The sequence below is a fragment of the Drosophila elegans genome, unplaced genomic scaffold, assembly GCF_018152505.1.
Source record: "Drosophila elegans isolate 14027-0461.03 unplaced genomic scaffold, ASM1815250v1 contig_814, whole genome shotgun sequence".
Taxonomy (NCBI): domain Eukaryota; kingdom Metazoa; phylum Arthropoda; class Insecta; order Diptera; family Drosophilidae; genus Drosophila; species Drosophila elegans.
In genome coordinates this window covers 10,445,446-10,469,955 of record NW_024546167.1, presented here as the reverse complement: position 1 = coordinate 10,469,955, position 24,510 = coordinate 10,445,446, and the positions used below count along the sequence as shown (strand labels likewise).

The 24,510-nt window shown below is 37.4% G+C and overlaps 1 protein-coding gene across 4 annotated transcripts in view; it reads left to right on the top strand.

Moving 5' to 3' along the window:
- The first annotated feature begins 889 nt into the window (after positions 1–889).
- The window catches only part of LOC108138799 (dual specificity tyrosine-phosphorylation-regulated kinase 2), a 52,433-nt gene continuing 28,812 nt past the window's right edge, over positions 890–24,510 (top strand). Inside the window, exons 1-4 of one of the 4 annotated variants that reach the window (XM_017261278.2) lie at positions 890–1,377; positions 5,505–5,509; positions 12,757–12,821; positions 18,024–18,071. The gene's annotated coding sequence lies outside the window, so the exon portion shown is untranslated. Of the gene's footprint in view, positions 1,378–5,504; positions 5,510–5,544; positions 5,564–12,756; positions 12,822–18,023; positions 18,072–24,510 lie in introns of those variants that run through there. The other 3 variants (XM_017261279.2, XM_017261282.2, XM_017261280.2) reach the window with 3 other exon arrangements.

The following is a 24,510-nucleotide window of genomic DNA, read 5'->3' as shown; positions in this document are numbered from 1 at the left end:
AATGGCTGAGGAAATTATATATCATAATTTCAATTTCAAACAATTCGTTAAAAAATATTTATTTAGACAATATTTGTAGTGTGATAAAAGCTCGTCTTTAAAAAATACCTTGCTGCCCACTGTGCTGAGCTCTCCAACGCCGAGACGCTTGCAACAACAACAAAAGTGAGTCCGCCAACAGCAAAAGCAAAGGCAACAACAATAAACAAAAACTCACGCTCTCGTTTGTTCTCTCTCCTACTCTCCCGCTATTAACTATATTTATTTACTTTGCGTTTCTCTCTTCGGCTCTCTTTGCGTTTGCCACGCAGCACTGTGTTGTTGTTTCACAGTGATGACCATATTTTAGAGGTAAAAAGTTAGAAGGCCAATAAGAAATAGATAGTTAGCAACTTTAACAAATTAAATTAAAAAAAAAAACTTAAAATTTGGATTGTTTTTCGATCTAGAGTAGTGTTGTTTCACTAAAACCAAGACAAGACGAATAATACTCAATGTAATTTTATCAGAAGAAACAATTTAGTTTTTGTAGTAAGCCCTTTTTTTTTGTCAAATTACACAAGCCACCAATAAAAGACAATGACAATTAATGTGCTTTGAACCAGAATGGTAATGATAACAGAACAACTGTCCCAACCTAAACATCTTGGAAATGTGTTGGCTGTGTTGCAAATAAATATACCAAATTTAATTTACAACTTTCCACAACGCTCTGCTTTAAAATTTGAATTTCTTTGGTAATTACCCTTCTTGTTTACTCTTTCCCGCCAGAATTAGCTATTTTCGCGGGCAAAGCCGTGACAGCTCTGTTGCTTGGGTTGCTTTTGTTTCTGGTTTTGCGCTGCTGCTGCTCCACTCGAATTGTTCGGTTTATTCGGTGTGCTCGGTTTGTGCCTTTCATTCGGTTCAAAATCTCGCGCTTGTGCGGTTGTGCGGAGCGGACGAGTTGGAAAAGAAAAAAACCAGTGGAGGTTCAATATTTTCTTTTCGGGCGCATTGTTTGAGGCTCGTTTGGAGAACTGCAGGCGTTCGAAGCTCGGAATCGAAATCGAATAACATCCCAATAATCCCAGATCCAAATATTCAATTCATATCGCTCGCGAGTCGAAAGTGAAATTCGTCGACGCAACGGTAAATCAAAGTCAACGCGATTTTTGTTCAATGAATGGAATAGCAACCAAACAGAAATCCCGCTAAGTTAATCAAATTCAATTGCAAAGTTTTCTGATCGTAATAATTAGCATTGCAAAGCCGATGCTAAAGTGTTTAACAGTTTAACCAAAATAACAGCAAAAATCGGTGATTTGGTGTGCAATAAGTTGAGAAAACCAGAAACAAAAACAGAGCCACACATCCGGAGATTGCAGACGAAAGAAGGTACGAAATATATGTGAATTTTGGTCTGTCATAAAGGTATACACATTCGTGGAGTTTTTATTTTACCCCAACCCCCGCGAAAAGCAACAATAATGCGAGAGATGTGAGAGATCTATGTACGAAACTCCAAAAACGAAGTTTTTTTCTGTCGCCACACGAGAGAGGAAGAAAGATGAGAGAGGGAGAGAGAGAGAGAGTTGTGCAGCATCAAGGATGCGAATTTGAGAGTGTTTCTGTGAGAACTTTTGCAATAATGTCCTTGGCAATAAATAGAAGTTGAGAGCGGCAAATCCATTGAAATCTGAGCACAAAAGAGTAGGTAATCAATGGAGGAGATTGAATATTTAAGGGGTAAAAATAAAATTATGAAATTTCAATTAAAGGAAATCATGTTTAGGAATGGGGAATCTAATGGGATTTTGTGTTAAAATATTGTGGTACTTATATTACATAGTTGGTTGGTTCCCTTTGTAAACTTGTAATTATATAAAAAATATAAACTAGAAGTTAAAACTGAATTAATCATTAATTAATTTTTAAAAATAAATAAGACCTATACAAGTTGTTGCTATTTTTTTAGATTCACAGATGTTTGTTTATCAACATATGATTTTTCAAGTTTTAAATTATCAAATATAAATATTCCCATATGACACTGAAATATTTTTACTTTGTTAGTAAGTTGCTAATCTCTATAAGCGATCTCAGCTGATGCTGATTATCTCATTTAAAACAATATAAATTAACTTTGCCTTACATATTTGTCGAGTACATTGACATTAAAGGTAAATTATTGCATGAATTAATGTATAATCTTGTGTTATAATTAGTATTATATCACGCTTTTTGACAAATTTTGCTAATCTCTCCTAAAACGCTTCTGAGTGTTTATAAACAAAATTATAATGCATACACCGGCAGATGAGATTATTTTTTAAAATGAGAGAAGCTCGCTATAGACATCTGTTATTAAGGGGTCTAGTCGCATTAAATAAGTTTATGAACTTAAAATACCATAAAAACTATGTTTGTAAAAACAAATATCGATTTTATGACCTTTTGCCCTGAGTATCTACTCAAAGATTCCGCTCGAGGATAGACATAAACGGATTTCGTATTCTAATTTTGTTTCTTGCCCCTGCTTTTCAAAGTCAAATATATTTCAAGAACAATCAATAGGGGAAAAAACAAAAGCCAGTGGGCGAACGAAAGAGAACGAAGAACCAGACTAGGCCAATTTATAATGCCAAGCCATTTGCGATTCCAACGATCGATAACGATCTGCGGCACTAAATGAAGATTAAAATCTGCTGGCTCACATTAAAGCAGACTAAACTCTTGTCACTCACGAAATCCGATTGAGATACCTGGTAGAAAAAAGCATGCTGTAGTGAAATTTCACGCCACACTCTCCCGTATCTTTCAGATACTTTCCTCAGTTGTTGTGTTACCCTAGGGCCGGCTAATCAACGCGTGGTTGTCTCGGGTCTCCCAACCATTGTTATTAATCTTTTGGGTTCTGTTAATCATTGCCAGAGTGCTTGTTTTATTTTTTGTTAGCTTTTTTGGCCTGCATACAATTTGCAACACGTTTTGTGGGTTTTTGTTTTGCTTTTAGCTTTCCATTTCACTCAAGTGATGTTCTGTGTTCGCCCGCAGCCCCCAAAAACCATCCATTTTGGGTTCCGAAACTCATCTTTCGTTTCCATGAGAAGGTTATCGAATGATCTTTACATTTCAGCATTCGAAAGTTTACTTTGGGTGCTAATTGGATTTGAGAAACGCAATTAATTAAATTCAAATGCTGAAGGCTGTGGAACTCTTTTGGTATACAGAAAATAAAAATGTTTAAGTATGCAAATAGTTTTGAAAGCTAAACGATTTGGCATCCGTTTATTTATTTATTAAATGCTCCTAATAATGAGATGCATTAGCAATTCTGAAGTACTTTTATGTTTATTGGCGAGGGAAATTAAGTTCAGTATCAAGTATGAGAATTTCAGCTGCCTGTGTTTTTCAAACTAAAATTTCATATTTATAAATATTTACTCGACAAAGAAGCAAAACTCATCAGCTTATGCAAATCCCCGGCAGAAAATTAAATGAATTTTTTTGTGCTGGCTTGTTCCGATGAAAGCCTGCTCAGAAATTCTAATGAAATTCACTCACAGTGACACAATTATGCGATGCCCTCAGGTGTGATTTCGTAGGGTTCCTACGCCGACTCGCAATTTGCATATGGATCTTCACATCTCTCACCCGGTTTGGGTGAAGTGTCATAAAAAAGTAACCCACATTGGCCCCACAAGGGGTTTCCTAACGGACCCTAAAATGTTATTATTACAAGTATTTATTTTGTAGTTTTCTTCATTGTTTACCTTGTTTTGCGCAATTTTTTATGGAGTGTGCAAAAGTTTTTGCGGCCTCGTCTCGAGAGAAGTCGAGTAAGTTTTGGGTCTGGGCAAATAAACAGCGATAAAAGAGCCGTTAGGTGACCCCAACCAACCCTCGAGGGGCCAAACCAATTTGCATGAAATGTGGCAATAAAGAAAAAGAAAAACTATCAAACTGAAAACGCTGAGTGGCTGTTAGGAACGAAGAAGCAAGCCAGATGAGATGTAGGAGGAAAGTCTATTAAAATCAAAGAGCGATCTCAAAAACATTTAAAACATTGCTTTAGATCTAGCTAAACATTTACAAAGTTTCACTTTACTATAGTGGTTTATTTGGTTTATTTTGAAGCCCAAACGGACCTGCCCAAAGAATGTTTATTTTTTGGGTCATTGCCTCAATCTCATGTTCCTAAACTGAGTCGAGTACTTGAAACCATTTTAGCCCCTTGAGCAAACAAGAAATGTTCCGTCCTTAGATACTCGACATTCAAGTACAAACTGTTGAGTCTTAACACTCCAACACACATGTCAATGCCTAAACACATACCCTTGTTATTATCAGAAAACAAAATGGAATGCCCATAACTGAACCCGAGTGCTAAAGTTCTATCTACCATTTAATCGTTATATTGACGGCAATTTGATAGACTACCGAAACTAACAAAGAAAATATAAGATATTTGTAGTTAAGGAGTGATTGAACTTGACTTTAGCAGATTTCCACCGTCTTATCACTAAACTCCGTAGTACAAACAGGTCAAAACCCGATTCCGACTAATGAATATACGTCATTGATGAGAAATCAGGTTTGTGTTATCAAGAGAAAAAAAACTTAAAGCGAAGCAAAGAAAGCTGAAGATAAAGTCTTTGTAAACTTCCGAATAAATTTGATGATAAATTTTATGATTCCAATGAATTTTAAGATGAGTCCGGCGAGAAAACCCCACCTGACTCTAAGAGACTACCATATCAGCTGGTTATTCAAAAAAAACATGCGCGGAGAGACTCACGCAAAATAATAATTGACGCTTCGCTCTAAGCATTTTTATTCTATTGTTAAATTTAGCATTGAATTTCGAGAGAGAAGTGCGTCACAGTTCTCTGAGAATTTGTGTAGAATAGATTCTCATATAGTAAACGCCGAGCACGACGTGTGTGTATGTATTTATAGGTTTTCTTGATCTAGCCTAAGCTCAAACTACTGGAAAGAATCAGCTGATTTGTTGCTATACGTCTCAAAGGTTCTACTTCCGCAACTTCCCCCTCGTTTTTCAGTCAATGTTCTTATCAGGATCAAAAATTATCAGTTCATAGTTTTTCATTATCTCTTAACTTGATAGCGATAAAATAAACAGAAACAAATAAACAGAAACATTTTGTTAATTGCTTGTAGCATGTGTCGCTAAAAAGAAATTTGTTGGCTATATTATGCGGACCATGAAACGGCTATGTAAATTGAATGGTTGATTTGCATAAAATATCTGAGCGTGATTAGATAGATAAACGAGACAGATAACCATTCAGTTGATAAACTCATATTAGGAACAATAAAGATTGGAGCGGTTCGATTTCACACCCTAAATTAAAGCATTTGTTCTAAGACTCGTTTACAACAGGTCTCAAGCAAATACTGAAAATGGCATTTCCTTTAGCACTTGAATACTTTGTGGAAACAATTAATCAACATTTACTATGAACAAGACTTAAATTTCCCTTTTCCCTTTTTATTTGCAGTTTCGGTGAGTCAATCTGTCTATTCAACAATGATTAAATGTCTGATGACGGAATAATAGGTAAATTTCTTTCAGTTGGGTAAGCGTTTGATTAAACCTTAATATCAATTGTCATAGGATTTCGAATCAGTTTAATTGCCCTATTTTTATTTAAATGAGCACCCTTGATTTCCTCCCACTCAGTAAAATTCTATCGCACAGATAACCTTCCTTAGGAGAATTTCCAACTGGCAAACAATTAAGCCTGCCTACGTCAGTTTCTATTTCAGTTGAGCCTAGCTTGACACCTTCAATTGAAATTGATTATGGAGACGACATCATCCACGCACTTATTTAATTAACAAAAGCCTCACAAAAAAAATAAAACAAAGTCTTTGACTTGACAACCAATTATGATTTAACACGGTTAAATGTCTAAATCTCAATGTTAAGAGTATGTTTTCATTAAAGATTTCTAGGAATTTCCCCAATGCTAAACCGTAGATAATTTTGACAAGGGAAAGGAGACCTTCGATGGACTTTCCATGTTGGTTATAAATATTTTCGTGGGTGGCAGACGATGATGAACTACCTCAAGTGCACTGCCGGCATTGTGGGCAGAAAAACATAAGCAAAAGTCCAACGAGATTTGCGTGTTTGAGGCCAGCCAGCCTCTTTTATAGAAACATGCTCGTGTAGTTATAGTTGTCGCCAAGATCTTTGTCAGATCTTCTGGCTGCTTTTTCAGCTTCTGCCTTTGTAATCGAGACCACCACGCAAAGACATTCAATATGTAGACTCAATGAGAATTCGTTTTCTTTTTGTCATCGAAAATTGGGTCTTGGTCGTGAGAGAAACACGCACGAGGGCGTAACGCACTTGATGAGTAAACTCTGCGCCAAGTACTTTGGATATTTCGGTTTTCAATTTTATTTAATTCTCCGTTCTCGCACTACTCACTGTGCTGATAAGTGGGTCAAGTCTAAATCGTTTTTTATTTTCTGCATTAGAAAAAGTGAAATCGCAAAATGTTTTTAAAAGCTGTATTTAACTTTTAATCATCGACGCTTTGTTTGCTGCTCTTTGATTTATTTTTCCGTCTCCGCTTCGGCTTCTCTCCCTCTTTCTAATTATCACTTACACTTTTGTCGTAAGATTCTGTGTAATTAGTCAACTTTTTTTCTTGTCGCAACTTGTGATTTGCATTTTTCTCCTGTCAAACGATTAGATGTTTTAATTATTGCTTAATTATTTATTTATTTATTTGTATTTTTTCTAATGTTAACACCTTGGCAAGATAATAATGCTGATTGGCATTGATTTTTGTCTAGACAAGCCGAGGAATATTTCATTAGTTGGGTGAAACTATTCAATGAGTTGCTATGAGTTTGGCTTAACCTTTAGACTTATGCTTGGAGTTTTAAATAATTAAGAAACACAAGCATATCTTGTTTGGGTAATTAGCGTTTATGTAGTTAAGATGCTTAAAAATAGTAACTAATTTTCTTAATATTAACAAATTAATCAAATACCAAAAACTTTAAAAATAGTTTTATGTGAAGAACTCATGAAGTTGCCTAGATTCTTTATTTTCTTTGGGGTTTTCCTTGTATTTATTTTTTTTTTTAAATTAGCATTAGCTACAGTGTCAGGCCCAAGTTTGTTTTTTAGCTTAGCTCGAAAGATTACACAACCTGCTCAAACACTCGACGAGGCGTTATCGACGGAGGAAAACCAGGTGGGGAGGCAGGTGAGGAGTAGTTTGCCCACTGGCAAACAAACAACAAGAGAGAGACGCCTAATTAAGTTTTTTTCTCCCTGCCTGGCAACGAAATTTGTCAAAGAATATGGAAATGACGGCAAAATTGAAAAACTTGTATATTTTAAGCCGGGCTTGTGGGCTTGCATCGGATATGATTGAGTGCTTGGTATGGATTGGATTTTCTGAACAAGATTCCAGAAAATGTAATTGGCATTTTCAGAGCGCAGAGAAACTTCTCCGAAGCCATGACTCAGCATTGTGATTTGATTAGCTGATTGTTTAATTAAACTTCATTCCACTTCGTTATCTTCCCTTATTATAATTAGTTGAAATTTTTACTTCGCTCTGACAGAAATGTAAATGACGGTGAAGAAACGAAACGAAGTTCCTCATCTGGCCCAAACTTCAATTAAAAAGAAACTCGAAAAAATAATGATTTTATAATTTATCATTTGCAACCAGTTCGTTTCATGATTGTCTGGCTTTGAATAAAATGTTTTGTTAATACTGATAAAAAAAAACTATTGAGAATAATTCCATATATTATTTTATTAAAAATTATAATTTTCCTTTAAATATAAAAAAGGAAAATAATAATAAAATAGTTAAGTAATACGTTATCTTTCTGGGTTTCTTCGTCTGAAACGCCCTGTTTTTTCCGCTTCTGGCAAACTCATCCATAAATTTTATTAAACGAGTGTTCCGTTAGCTGTTTTTTAGTGCCACACTCAACTCCAGTGACCGCAAATACGATCATCACATTTCATCACCCACAAGAACCCAACCGCTTTCATCTCGCTGGAGATCTCTGACTAAGGCTTCGGACTTGTATTAATGCCTCTGAGATTATGCCATGACAACAACATCAGTGTATATCATTTACTGTTTAAAATGGCAAAAAGAGGAAGATGTTTATGCACTTGAACGCCATAACAAAAGTTGGTTCTTCAACCGCAAAATAATGAGTTGCAACAGCACCAAAAAAACAGAAAAAAAAAAATAAACAAGCAGAACAAAGACAAGCGCTTTCGGGCACCGAGAATTTCATCATTTTCTTACCCGCAGACGGTGTCTTCGAGAAGCAAGAAGCGTTTTGGGTCAAACCCAACCGCACCCGCTTGCCAATCGGCTCAGTGACTCCTTGGCCAATCCCCATCCCAACCACAACCCGCTTGGCCACTTGACGGCTGTGTCTGCATCCTGTGTGCTGGGCATATTGAGTTTCTGGACCCGGGCTAACAGCTGGGCGGAAAAACCAGTTTAGATTTTTAACTTGTACTACGGCAGCTGTAAACAATCAGAGCTAACTGCCTGCCAGGCACTCAGCCATGAAAAATGAATGATGATAATGATGGTCAAGTCAACTGTTTCCAGAGGGGGAGAACAGAGTTCTCCACTTTGCGGCACTCCTCCCTCCGCAATTCCAGCAGTCATTGACCAAAAGGCCCAAAGAGCCTCCTTCAGAGGCTCCTGGATTTCTTCTTGGAGCCGGAGAAACTCGATTTTGTATCTACCCCAAAAGTGCGAGTATCTTAAGTCTGGCTCAAGTCTCGGTCGCAGTTCTCAGTACTCTGCCCTTTGCGACTCGCTCGTTTGGTTTATGGCCTCTCAGGTTGTCTTTTTTTTTACACCATTTGTTTGTTGTCTATATGGAGGAGCAAAAACCGGTTGCCAGGTTCATAGGCGATGCTTTGTTGAAAGTCGCCTCAGTCTTTGGCCATAGCTTTTGTATATATCTCTCTCATTTACTGCTGCACTTCTAGTTTTGATTTGTTTGTGTTCTTTGCAAGCTCAGAATTTTTACTTGGGGGTTATCAGTTGGAGATCGTGGTGCAGAATCAGTTATAACTAGTTCTGAGCGAGGGTTGCGTTGTTTCGATTGTGGGATGGTTAACCTGATCCAAAGTTTATTGACTTTGTCTTTTGCCTATTGGTTTTGCTTTAAGACTTAATTTTGGCTTAGTAGCTCAATCCAAACTAAATAAGCTTAGCAATCCTAGCAAACGGCAACTACTCATGGTCCATGATCGCAACCTTTGGTTGAGCTGCGGCCTACTCCTTCATTTGGCTGTCAGCCAGTTAACGTATTCCTCATTCTGCAAGTTGCCATAAAAAGGCTTCAATTGCCAACTGTCAACTAGTGGGGAAACTGGTTAAAATCAAAATTGTTCGACTCTTGCATTTGGTGCACATTTCTGCCGGTTTCTCTTTATGGCCAAGACAAGTTCTTGACACTCATCGAGCGCACGAAATGGTAGAGACACCCACGGATACTTCGTATATACAAGTGTTTCTGTAGGTGAAATATGGTAGATCCATAAGTTGGCTACTTAGGCCAAAACATAGACTCAAAGAGAGATTTATTGAATCATACATTTGGTTTTGGTTGCAGTCGAGTGATTTGAAAAACGCAGGAGCAATCAACGAAGCGTGCCACTTAAAAACATGCAATATCGCCGCCAGTCCCCCCAAAAGTTTACCCCTATGTTGGCCAAACGCATTCACTATGAGTTTTGCCCACATAATAAATGATGTAAAAAGTAGGCGTACTCGCAATTCACCTCAACGATAGGCGTCAAAGTGGGTGGAAGTGGCAGTGGAGGGGCTGGAAAAGAAATTCAAGCTATAAAATAATTACACAAAAATAGTTTTTGCTTCGCACCATAATTTTTAAAATTTATTTCTTTAGCCTTTTTCTTTTTTTTTTTGGGTAAAAATATGTTTTGGAAATTGCCAAAAGGCAGGTAACAAAGCGTTTTATTTCTTTACATTTTTCTTGTCTCTTTTGGCAATCTTTTTTTTATTTCGTTGGTTGCTGGTAATGAGGAATCAAATAGTTTGTTAATGAGTGTGTGTGGTGTGTTACCCACCGATTTGATTTTGCTAGGAAACCATTGTGAAACTGCAAAACTAGGGTTTTAAAAAGGAAATAACTGTTAAAATGAAATAAAAAATAAATATATTATATTTAACTCTGCCTGATGTTAAAACTGAAAAGGAAAGCAATGTATTAAAATCAAATTAATTGGAAGCAAAATAAAATTAACTTAACTCCTTATGTGTATAACTTGTGAAGTCATTCATGCCATTTAAAATTTGTTAAAGTTTCCATATAAAATAAATCAAAGACTTTAATTTAAACAAAAGGGTATTAACAGTGCTCACAACCATTAAATGCCTTCCCTATCTGCATCAAAATGAGTACCAGCTTGCACGTGCTTTGAACACCTTAGGATACCTTTCAGATGGCAGATCAGATATGCCAGCGACAAATTAAACTACTGCCAGTCGCAGTTGTTGGCCGTTACTGCCACTGCCGCCAACCCATAATCGTTTAGATGCTGTTCATTCCTCATAATGATCGTGCCCGCCAGATTTGGGGGATCGGTTCGGTAGCCGGAGATTTAGATGGCGATGGCGATGGAGATGGAGGCAGAGACTACTGTGCGCAGGTAAATCTAGGTGTGCTCGGCAAAAGCAACGGCAAAAGCTGCTGGCCAAGCTCAGCCTAAACTCCAATCCGCACTTCACTCTCCATGGGGGCTGTACAATGTGTCTGGTGTCTTGGCCAAACTGCTTTCGAGTATTTTACGTTAATTTACGCCAAAACTGTTGAGGAGATTTTAGCAGCAGTTGTTGTCTGCTTTCGGTTTCATTATGAGTGGAAAAATCATGCAATGGCTACGGCTTTTCTTGGCTTGGCTTGGTGTTGCACACTTGGATTGCGAGTTGCAACACCCATTTTGTATCGCTACTCTGCGGTTAATCATATTTCTTTACATCTGTCTGTTGTTAAATTAGCAGCTGCGCTCAGACAGCATATTTTTTATTTGCAGGACAATTCAACGCGCAAAACAGCTGAAAGATATTTGTTTTCGTTTGCATTTTATTTCGGGTTTTCCCTGGCTGTATCTGGGGGTCTGTAGATAAGTGACGCTTCTCCTCGCACATTTTTTTGCTGGGGTCTTTCTGGTTTTACGCGCTTTGCTGACTCTATGTGATTTTCCTAATTGGATTTTCCGTCTTGGCAAACACGTTTGCCATTTCTGCCTTGGGCTCGCTCTGATTTGGCATTGTCCAAAGTGTCAATTGGATTTGAGAACTGTTTCATAACATATATCTTTCGTTGCAAGCAAAATAATACCCAAATAATAGTATTAATTTAATGATCTTCGCATTGTTGATTACGTCGTCGATCGATGGCAATGATTTATTGTTATTTTTATGACCAGCAGTTGGAGTGGCTCTCAATTGAATTTATTTGCGTGCCTTACTTTCATGCGCACACTCGAAACGATAGAAATCCATTTGGTCGTCCATAAAATAGATTCAAAATCAAAATAAATCGAAACAGCTGCCAAGATGCTTGACCAGCTGAGCAATATTATCATTTGATTTCTTCTTTGGCGCTTTCACTTGCCAATTTTGTTTTGATTTTTTATGTGCCCGCATTCGCCGAATACAAAAACATTATCCTGAGTTATTTTCCGCAATGATTTAATGCAATACAAACTAACTGAAATCTAGTTCATCACAATTTTTCTTTAATCATGAATAAAGACAGGATATTAAAAATTTATTGCGTATATTTTTTGTTTTTTGGGGCTTGGTTGGCTCTGCCAGCTGCATTCGCAACATAAACAATACGAGGAAACCAAGGAAGCTCAGTAAATATAAAATGAAAAATTGCCAAAGCATGCAAATTATTAAACGAAACAAAACAAAATATATTGAATCTCCGACGTGATTCATCGCCAAGCAAACAAACCCCGGACCCAACACGATCCCAAGATTTGTGAGCCTTGCAAAATGTTTTCCCGTCCGTCGACACTTTCGATTTTTGCCGTTCATAAAGGAGGGGCATTATCTGCAGTTAAGCTGTAAATTTATTGTTTGTCTTTAGCTTTTAATTCGCTGAATTTATGCTACTCAATCAGTTTGTGATTAACGCATTTGTTGTGGGTTTTCTTAAACTGCTTTGTATATTTAATTCATTTCATAAAAATACTTTGCCATAAAAATGGTCTAGTTAAATTACATTCCATCTTCTATTGTATTTAGTTTTTGTTTGATGTTATGAATAATGTAACGACACTGATAACATTTTGGATTCCCGCTTGCTATCAAGCACTGACTCACATATCAACGCCCCCAATTACTGATTAGGCAAGTTGGTATTCCGCAAATTTGATTTACCCTTCCTTATCAGTTAAATATTTACGTTGCAGACACGCACCTCGATAAGGTGAAGATGGTATTAGGTATAAATATGTGGAATTTCTACTGGTTTTGTTGCATAATTTGAATGTGGGGTAATTTACAATTGTTTGTTTTGGTTTATTTTGGGGACTATAAAATTTGAAAAGCGATAAGATGGGGTTTTTTTGGTGGAAACAGGGTCAACATAGAAATGACATAATTGGGTCAAAAATTCGGGTATTGAGCAATTAATTATTTTTTGATTAATTAATTCTTAGTTCTTTAACATCAACATCCCTTCTTATCTTTACAGAAATCTTTATGTTTGATAAGAACATATAGTGAGAAACTATTCAACACAAGTATAAGAAGTTAAAGGTGAGCTTATTAAATATTTCTTTCTAAATTTTTCTGATATTTGCTTGATATTCATATAGTATTGAGTAAAGATTCTTGAGTCATATTTTCTTTTTTTTCCGCATCGCAGCATTGAATTCTTATGCAAATAAACTGACACACATTAAACTGCTTTTCAAGCATCACAAACTGCGCGATAATGAAATTCAAATGGTTGCGCAGTGAATAGCAAGTGTATTCATTCCAACTAGACTCATTTATCTCTATCTAACATTATCTCGAGCTTCAAAAATGTATGCATAAATAATTGCAATTTATTGCATATTTAGACAATTACTGCAAATATTGAATTAAATACGCATTTCTATGAATTCTCTGACGTCGCAATACGTTCTCAAACGATACTGTGGAATCACAAGCTTTGTTTATTGTTTTCTGACCATTTCTCGATATCATTTCGTGCACATTTCAATGTAAACTGCGAAACCAGCTGGAAACGAGCTGTTGCGATAAGGAAAAAATCCCATTAATTGTTGCCGAACGAGGAAGAAATCACTTGTCGAAACATTTCTCTAAAATATTTCCGGAACGAATGAGTTCGCTGTTAAAACAATAATAACTTTATTGTTGTCTCAGGACTAAGTTCTTTGCAATACTCTAGATTATTTCTTTGTCACAAAGTTCTTATTGTTTTCCCACCTAAAATTGCGATTTATTGCATTGTATCATTTTATACCTCTTTGCGATAAGATGTTTCGGAAACCAAAACCATAAAGCTGAAAAACACAATCGATAAGTAGTCAAACAACCTTGTTGCTGAGACATTTCCACACAAATTGCAAAGCGAAATCGATTTCGAATTACAAAATAATACAGAACTGTAAATGGAGGTAATGAAATGGAATTCAACACGAGACGGACGTTTTCATGATGCGTGAAAGTCAACCTCAGCCTTGTGCGGCTAGGAAGCGAAATAAATCGCAACAAACAAACAAAGTGAAATGTAAACATCGTAAAATACGATTGTACATATGTGAGCACAATAAAATCGAGCTAAACAAGAGGATTGAATGAGCCACTTTTCATGCTTGCCGCGCTAAACAAGATCGGTTTAAAAAACGAAAAACATCAAAAATAACGCCAATTTGGACTTATCTTAGATGGAGCGCTTCGCTCTTTTTTATTCCTTTTTTGTTGAGTTTTGAATGTGTTTATGTAAAATGCTTCCATGTCAAGTTTGTTGAGCTTTTGTTGGCAAGGTTATTGCACACGAGAAGCGCTCATAAAACAAAAGCATATATAGTATGTACATATATAAAAAAACCGCAAAAGAATAAATTTTAAGGTAAAACATGCGATAATTAAATATTTGATATGTCAGCTGGTCGGCTAACTTCAAAAGCAGGGGGAACTGTGAAAGGAGGGAGGTTAGAATAGATACCCGACAGAGTTCTCAGACCGCACCCTCCAGCTGTGAGTTAAGTAAAGTGAAACTTCCGCAAATTTCCGGATCAAGAATTATCACAAGTGCAACGACCATAGATCGCAATTGCACTTATGGCCATCGAAATGCAGTCGCTGCATTTTAATCAAGTGCCAAGACAACACCTCCAATCCCAAGGCGACTGTTTGGCATTCGCCTGGCATTTGCATTTGTACGCGCTGCATTTTCTTTTCGCCCCCTGTCGGGAAAATTCCATTCCGCAAATGGGGAAAATGGGGGAAAGACAAGACAACACAAAACTAGACAAGTGTAAACTATTCCATTCACCAGCATTATGGCTAATGGCCATAATGAATATGAATAATTATTCACGCCAATGCCGCGTCTCGAAGGCTTTTCAATATGTAAAAGGTATTGTCCGGAAATGAGTATGGCCTAATCATCTTTGAAGAGGTTTCTAATTTCTTAATGAATGATGGATAAATAGAAGGACAACTATTTACTGAGATAGTAGTTGTAATGGAATGAATTATGCACATACTTCAAAAGCTCATACACCTATCGTTGTTATTTTAAATTTACAATTTTATAGTACTTTCAATATCATCTTTTCAAATGTTCCAAGTCTGCTTTTATTTTTAGTAAAGAACATTTCATCTTCACATAACTTATCTTTTTAAAGCAAATAAGTTCATTCGTTGTGAATTCCTCTATAATCTAATTTATACCCATTTGGATTTTGTGCTCTTTTGTCATTTGACAAGCCGACGCCCTACAAAATGCATAGTCTAACTTTATTGTAAACCAAGCAACCAAACAATAGTAGTATCACTGTAGAAGGAAAGAAAGAAAAGGCGAATAGCCTCTATTTCTAGCTATGTTTCCATCTCACCCTCGCATACCTAAATTTATTATCATGTAAAACTTTTGTGCAACAATGTGAACAACAAAAGCTTGCAAATCGCTGCTACTGTGCAGCTGTTCAGCTGTTCAGCCTCCACCTCCCCCCTTTAAGTTCCACCCCGGCATTTGTTCTAGTTGATAATTTATTTGAATATTTGGCATAATTATTCCGTAGCCAGCAACGAGAAACAAAAGAGAAAAACCCGTTATATAATAACGAACATTTCACAAGAATGGCAAAGCCCACTATTATTTATGTATGTGTATCTGTAGATATCAAATTGCACTGAGAATTGGGCAAACAGAACTACGACTTGGGAAGTGGTCCGGTCCGGCTTGACTTGACATTGAGTCGGAGTCGGAGTCGGAGATAATGACCAGTTAACCAGTAATATTATCTGTATGAGTCTGCTATCTGATTGCTGACAAATGAAAAATGATTGTCGCTAATTGAGGTAAAGGTTTGCCTAGGCGAATGGAAACCAGCTTGCTTCTAACTTTAGCCATCGGAAGGCAGCAGGGGAAGATAAATGATTTTGCTCAACATTGAAGATTGACCGTTTAAGGCAAACACACTGGCCAATCACTTAAAGTCGATTAACTCCATAGCCAAATAAAAGCCCACACCGAACGAGAAGGAGATTGAGTCTAAGAATGAGATCGAGAACTCGATCTTCTCAACTTCCATAATTTTGTAGTTTGCGCCTCTGGCTGTCCTCTTTGTTTTGAGATCTGATCCGTTGCGATCGTCGTGCGTCTCGAATCAAAACGCGCATAAATTTCTATGCTTTTGTAGATCTTCACCGCTCTCCCCGCTTCGAAACAGTAGCGGCGTCCATTAATCAAAAGGCACTCCGCCGGTCTAGCCATCGCGAAGATCGCATATTAGTTACACTTTAGCGGGGCGCCCAGAAATCTGATGGCGGGTTATTAGTTCGCCTGACTTATGATGCAAAGCAGTTGGAGATTGATCGCTTACACGATGAGTGGATGGCGGAGAAGTAACTTGAGCTGACATAAGACTTGGGGCTAGGCTGGGTTCAAGGCAATCCAAGACACGGCTTAAGAACATGCCTCTAATGAAGCAAATGGATTGTGGGAAGTGCTTCACTAAGCCCAGATAAATTAATTCTATAAGTCCACATGTGAAAAAGCTTTTAACGGAAATTGAGTCATATCAGTTATCTGTTTTGAAAAGAACCGAACTAATTTTATAACAAATCTAATTTAACTCAGGTTTAGTTTGTGCATAAACATCTTTTACAAATTTAAAAGACCGCAAACAATTAAGCATCTAGTAAAATTAAATTGATTTAGTATGCTCTAACCTGTCTCAAATGTCAGAGCATCATAAAAGTAAATGGCTTGTCATTTGATATCTTGAACAAATCTTCCAGTTATTTTAGGTTCCCATAAATATAAACATTTTGCATTTATGACTTATTGTTTGTCAGAATTCTTTTATACTTAGATTTTGTATCACAATGAATCCTTCTTATTTTGCAAGGCCATAACGAATGACAGAACAAATTTGTTTGCATTTCTATTCAATATTGCGTCAAAGCTTCATAAGCGAGGGAGAAATGTCAACAACGCTTCTGCAATTCGTTCACTTACATTGGCAAATTTATGCAAATTTTTATTTATTAAATAAACACGCAAAGTGCGTGTCATCAGCTGTTACACCAGGGAGGATTGGTTGTGGGTGGCATGGGCTTGGCGGCAATTCGTCCGCCTTTTTGGGGCCAACGAACGACAACGACAACGACAACGTCGAGGACAACGACAACGACAACGGGAACTACAACGACAATCGCTGGATGTTGATTGGCAATTTGTTGTAGTAACTACCCGAGTTTAGTTTAATAGGAGGGGTTCTATGGGTGCTAATGAACTTTAGGTTACAGCCGGAGAAAGGGAGAATGAGAATGAATGACGTAGAATTAGTGTGTCAGAGGAACGATAATGCGTAAGAAATTGTTATGAAGTGTTATGTTATGTGTGCTGACAACTATGTAAGCTGAGGAAATTGGTTTAGGTAAAGCCAAGAGGATAGTTAAATAGAATACCGAACCTACCGTTGTCTGCTAGGATCGGTTATTTTTGTACAGAAATATTTAAATGTATTTATAATACTTACAAAATTCTTTTGCATTTATATATTTTTCCCAACGATTTTTACAATTCATAAGACATTTTCCCTCTGTCACACCATAGTTACCTAGTATCAAAAGTTCGCAAACTTTGTCATCAGTCTGCGAAATTCTGTCTGGCCCTAGACAAGTTGTGATTGTTGTGATATCATATAACCACTTAAGGCCAAAGTTACTTTTACTGTCTGTGCCCCAGCCTCTATCAATTATAAAAGATACTGCGCCACTGAGCATGAAATTAGCTGCGTGCAGCAGACCGCCTATAGTAGAAAAAACTCCCTCGTCTACGCACAAGTGCCTACCCGTAAATAACCATGACTTTCATGACAATTTGCTGTAGTTACACGGCCGTCATCGCACTCGATATCATTCAAAGGCATTATATACTCTTTTCCCTTGTCCTCCCTTTATTAATTTATGCATATTTTGTCGATTGTCTTGCGTTACAGTTGACAAGTTTCGATGGTCGGTGGTGGTTGTGGGTGTACCCGGTGGTGGTTGCTGGCACTTTGTTTATGTGGTTCAGGTAGAATAAGTACCACAATTTATTATCTCCTACATGGTAATTCGTTGTAACGCAACGGCATTGATTAATTTTAATAGCCTTGCTAGAACAAGTTGTCTCGATGACTGTAATTAATAATTATTTTTATTTGATTGGTAATTCTGTCTGGCATTTATCTAACCAATGTCTGTATATTTTTTCTCCGTTTTTTTTTGCAGACGTCTTGAGAAATTGCGCAAGAGAAAACCTTTTTTGTTTTGGACAAGGTGAGTTGAACTTTGGCAGTCCGATTGGAGTGTCATGTTGCTCGAAAGGGAACATAAGAAATATAATTAATTGAATTTTGTTGCGGGGCGTATCGAGTGGCCGCAGAAGTTCTTGCGCAAGCCTGTGTTTCGAAATCACAGCATGGGTCATTGGTCGACGAGTCAATAATCTCCCATTAGCCTCGTTCAAAATCGACCTTATCTAGGCCCATTTGCTCTACTAACCTAGTGCTACGAAACCGATTGATTGATATGGAATCAGCACAGCCCCAAAGTATTGTAAATTCCTCCACAAAACCAACCGAACGACAAAGAGACGCCAAGCCAAATGTATAACGCAACCTTAAGTGCAACTGCCAACGAGAGTTATCAATATGTGCCGCCAAGTGATACGTTTTATAGTGCCGCCTCTGGGAGTCAACAAATCGGTGACCCACTTCTGAGTGGCAACGACAACGCGACGCGACGCGACTCTCTAATCGGCCAGTATGTTTGCGGCTTGATAAATACATGAAACGACGATAGAAAGCGAATAATAAAAATAACAATTACAAATCAGTGCATCGGCTGACTGAAGCTGTCTGCTGGGGAGTGTAATAACCCCGAGTCGAGTTTTCCCGGTTTCCTGTATGCGATAAACAATGAATATGCATATGCACTCCAATATGTGTCAACTTTATTGTCTGCCACTGAAGCTGCTGTCATTGAGCCCTGGCTTTTGTCCTAGGTCCTTGCCTTTCACCCACACGCCCACACCCATTTTGCAAGGACTTAAAGTTTCTGCAAAAAGTTGCTCATTATTATGCTAGGATATATTTTTTTCTAATTAAAACTTTTCTACTCTATGGTTCAACACTTTTGCAATATTTTGCTTTTATTAGTGGCCCACTGTCAAGCCAGTTGGAAATTAACTTTCCGACGGACTTAGTGGGTTCAGTGGCGCCGCCTTAAATGGAAAGGCGGGAAAAGCGTTAGGAGGCGGCAAAAAGGGGTCTAACGCATGTGGTGATGATAGCTCCTAGGAACTGGTGTCTTCCCCTCTCTATTTCTTTTTCCAGAGATGGGTTTGATGTGTTTCTTTTGTTATGCCACACAATTCGCGCGCCTAACCTGTCAAGAATTTCAATGAGTTCGTTTCCCTTTCGGTAGTCAGTCGGTGGTCGGTCTCTCAGCTTGGAACCAAAAAAAGACATGTATAGAAAGACACAAAAAAAAATGAAGAACAAGCGAAAACTTATTGCCAAACGTAAAACAGAACCTGTTGGCTTACTCATGTTGTACCAATCCCACAGAAGGAAATTGTAAAGTTAGAGTTACCTTGTTATATATAATTTTTCTAATCATATTTTTTCATTTTATGACATAATATTGCCAGTATCAAATTTCATGTTTATTATTATATGAATTTATTACAATGGCTTTCGGCAAAATTTATTGCTTCAGTACCTATTAAGCTTAATGATTATTAATAAGTTTTTTAAATTGCTAAAAAAATTAATTATGAATGTTTGGCATTCAAACTTTCGTACTATCTTTTGTAATATGTACAATAAACTGCCACATAATTTTCCACTTGATTAGTGGCTTAAAGATTTTGATTATTTTATCGACATTGGTCTGTCCATTTGTTCTCGTCACCTAAAGAGAAATTTGGCGCCCCCACTTCAAAAACTCGTTATCCAAATGGGCGAATTAGCTAAGCTTCGAAATGAAAATAAAACAAAAAAGCTTTTCCCTTATATGGCTAATTGTTATTTAGTGCGACTGGAGGAGCCACCAACACCTGCAGTTTTGGACTTGTCTCATGAATAATCAAATGATGAGGCATCGGTGCATATTCATGTTCAGAATCAGTTCAGGTTCAGCTAACTTTATTGCGTAACACACGCTCTGCGACACTTAACTGATGAGAAAAGTTGTTGACATCTATCAAATTGAGCTTGGCCACCGCCACCTAATCGATTTGCCCTTTGAAAGGAGTTGAGGTTCTCTGCGACCATCAAAGGCTTTTCGCTCTCTAGTTTTTCGTACTTGGGCAAAGTTTTATGAGCCAATTACATGCAACACTGGGCACAAGAACACACCATTCGAGAGCTGAAATATCACATCCATCACATGCTAAGCTCGCATCATGTAGCGACTATTATGCGAGTGATTGCCCCTCGTCCTTCCCTTCTTCAAGCCCTCAACGCATGCACGCCATAAGAAAATCGAGCCAACCCATGAGCATAGTCGTCTATCATTAAACTGTCGTAAATCACAAGTAATTGACATTATACAACAGCCAAGCGCAACGGATCGGTCAAACGATCAGCAGACTGGCAGGCGAGCATGCAGGCAAATAAGCAGCAATTACCCCAAGACAACAAACATTTTTCTGAAAATACACGTAGCAACAATTAAGCTAAAGATCGCATGAAATTCGTCATTGGACTAAATTCTAAGATAACGAAGCTGAGATTCTCCGTTCGTTATCACCTCAAACAAAACCAAGTAGGCGAGAAAAATAGTTAGCTATTTAAAAACGATAGTAAATTGTATAAACATTGTGCTGATACGGAGATTTCTGACTATTTATCTTAACAATAAACCCTTGGCAATCAGAAAACAAATTAGAAAAACTAAATTAAAATAAAATATCTAGTCACTGAATACATGTTTCTAAAATTATTTATAATTTCTTGAGTATTCACATAATTTAACATAAAATCAGTTCATGCTAGTTTGTTAACCCCTGAAAAGTCATTCTCACAAATTAATGCGAATCCACATGGGAAGATCTAAGGCGATAAGAAACCATTTGTAAATCAGTTCGACGTTTTTCTCTGGCTCCCACCTGCCCGTCCATCTCTTGATCAATTGGCATAGATCTCTTGAGATTGTAATGCTCAAATGAAATGCACAATTGAAATGTGGCGAAACAATGAACGAATATATATTTAGATTGACACACTAAGCGAAAAGCAGACGGCAGGGCAGAATCGTAACAAACCCACCAACCCAAGTCAACCCACTTTTGTCAGAAGATTACGAAATCCGTTGGCTGAGGCTGTGTATGTGCCACGCGTATTTCTATATAGAACAATTGAGACTGTCTGCGCGTCACTCGGGCGGGTTAGATAAGGCAGAGGCAAAAACTATAAATACATCGAGATATATATCTTTCGGATGCATTGAATTGTTAGCTAATAGCTGCAAAAATGACGTTGCAATTGCAGCTATCGAAGGTCTTGAAAGGCACCAAGTGGTCAAGGCTTTTGATTCTTTATTCATGACTAGCTAAAAAAAAAACAAATAAAAACCCATAAATATATGCGTCATATTGCAATAAAGTTATGTTTGTATGTTATTATTGCTTGGATAATAAACAGGAAACTGCAAATCAAGGCAAGGAAAAGTAAAGCTACGTGCTATCAAGTGTTTGCAAACAAAACGCGCAAAACATTTTGAATTACTAATAAGCTTAAATGTTTTTTTTATAAATCACTTATCGAGTAATGTATTTAACAGCACAGCCATTCTCTTTCAGCTTTAAGTTTTATTATAACAAGTAATAACTTCTTTATTAAAAAAACAAAATTAATTTTATTTAAGAGCTTTTTAAGCCATGACATTGTTTTTTTTTCTTATTTATTGCTAGTTGTCTGCAATTCACTGATCATAAAACCGAATCTTAATGAATCTTTCTTCCTTTCCTTATCAATTAAATCGTGTAATTTGTGTAAATTTTTTATTTCTATACGCCTGAAGATCTAATGACTCCCAACTCGAATTCAAGAATATTATTAGTTTTATGGATTTTAACTAGAAAGACGTTGGAATACTCGGATGGTGTTATGTTAAAGCATTCGTTCTACAAGACGTTGAGAAGCCTAGAAGGGCTATAAAACTGCGATTGAGTTTTACACACTCGTCTTCATGTCTTTTTATATCTGCGAAGGAGTTTTGTGGTACAGTTTTCCGAGGTTCAACGCTGGTCAGGAATGTAATAACACTGCGCATTAAAATTAAGCAACATAAATTACAGACAACAACATAAACAAGCTAAGGCAGAGTTAATTAACATTCCCTTGGCTTTCAATGGGATTCAATGGAGTTGTGCAGCATGTTGCAAGTCCAGAATATAAAGTCGCTGAGGGGTAGAAACCCCTCTGTCAAAAGATATTTATATATTAATTTGACTATAAAGTAAAAGCTACAAACCTTGAAAAATACTTGAAAATATATTTAATGATAAAAAATTAAAAATATCAATAAACTTCTTTAAGAAGTGTAATTTACATGATTAATTTACACTTATAAAAAACCAAATACATTGCTACAAATAGAAAAATCAGAAATGTTGGGGAAAGTAAACCCCTTTGTATTTTCCTCCATGTACGCCAATGTTCTCGCGGTCATTTACTGTCGAAACTGATGAGAGGCAGAACTGCAGTCAAAACTCCGTTCGTCACGCCTTCACGGTTCTCAGTACGCTGGTCTGACAACTCCCCTGGAGTTGAGTGGAATTTGTTCTAAATAGAAGTCTCTGGTTCCACTTTGGGATGAATGGAATTCAAATTGTTCTCCCCTATTTGATTGTTATTTCTCTTCTGCTTCATTTGTTCCATTTTATTTCATGTTATTTTCTGCTATTGTCTATCGGAAGTTGTGCTTGTTGTTAATTTATGCGTTTTGTGGAAATCCCTCCAACCACCAAACCGACAGGAAATGCAATTAGTTGGAGGGGGTTCTCTGCATTTGGAAATCTTTTTTGTCAGTGTTTTGTGGAGTGTCATAAATTGGCGGCGGTTTTGTTTATGTTTCTGCTTCGTCTGTTGTTGTGTGTGGCCCCTCCGGGGGTCTTTTTGACCCACATGTTGTTTAAGTTTTTTTCGAATGCAAATGTGTTTCAAGCCCCTTAAGCAACTTAATGGCATTCTTGACAAATTTGTGGAAAATTTACAACTTGACTACTGCTGAGAGATCGAAGAGTTGTCCAAATTTTCGGAGAAATGTAGAAACCAGATGGTGGTACTACTGACCCAAAGGAAGCTGTTGATGTAATGAATCAATTTGGGGAATAGTCTGAAATGTTTTGCAGTAAAATTGGGAGTCGTTTAAATATTTTAGAGTTATGTACCGTTAGTTATCGTAATAGCTAATTAACGAATTCTTCTGCAGGAACATTTATTTCTTTTAAAATTGACTATAAAAAGAATGGCTTATGCTAATTTATTTTATTTTAGTCCCTATTTAGTTTGCCAATATATCATTTATTCCCCTTTTATTGTAACAAACTCCTCTGTAATCCCCTTAATCCTCTAAACTGCTAAGCATTTCTGTTCGCATTTTATTTCTAAAAATATAAAACTTTTTACTTACGTGCCACTAAAGCAATGCTAGGAATTGGCGCGTGAAAATTGTTTCGTTTGATGAAAAAATAAAATTCAATTGGAAAGCAGTTCAAATAGACAGAAAGAAGCGCTAATTAGCGAACAGAAGCAAAAGCAACTTGCAGCAGCAGACAACAAAAAGCAATATTAGCAGTTCGAAGATGCATCTATCCAAGAAGAAAATTTCACTGGGAAAATTATAAAACGTGCACACACATCAACGATATCGATTTCACTGTGAAAATAGGAAAGCAAAAACCGGCGGCAGGCAGGAAAAACAGTGGAAAAGCCGAAACTCGTTCGCGCAGGCGCTTTTCATTTTCAATGCAATGACAATTTCGATGCCAGGGGGCGCCACACCACACCACACTCGCAGCACCCAGCCAACTGTTCCCATTAATCGGCCCGTTTTCCATTCTAGATCGCAGATCTCCCTTCTTCTCCTCCTATGAGCGATGATCGTTCATTATATCGTCGAGTTACGTGTTCGGGCACAAACGAAAATTCTCATAAATTCTTTACACTGCGGGGAAGGCGAATTCCTTTCTCCACCTCGTTTTCAGCTTCATCGTCTCTGGACGAGCATATCTTGGTCACTGGGTCGGTCTCGATGGCGTCTGGCTTGGTTTATGTGTGGGGATCGAACTGCCGATCTTTTGGGGGCCACCGCCACCGCACGATCCTACTAACTCTTTCTTCCCTGCTGCTTTTCTGCCGCACTCGTGTTTATTTAGTTAGACATCAGGTAACCCCACGTCCGACTGTGCCACCTCTCCGTGTGTTTACTAATTTTTGCCACTCTCCCCTGGAAAATCCAGTCCGCCTGTAATTTGTATCTATTTATTCCCATTTAGATGCTTCAGTTCTAAGTCAATGCAGACGCCTCTCACGGCTGAATCTTCATTCTGGTTGAGCAATTTATTCTGATTATTGAGAAATATTCGCTTGTGGTTAACAGGTGGCGGTTTCTAAGTGGGCTAATTGCTTTGCAATTGGAAGGAAATGGTTGAGGAAATTTGAAAATGAAAATTAATAGAAATGCAAGAACAGGTGGCTTAAATTTA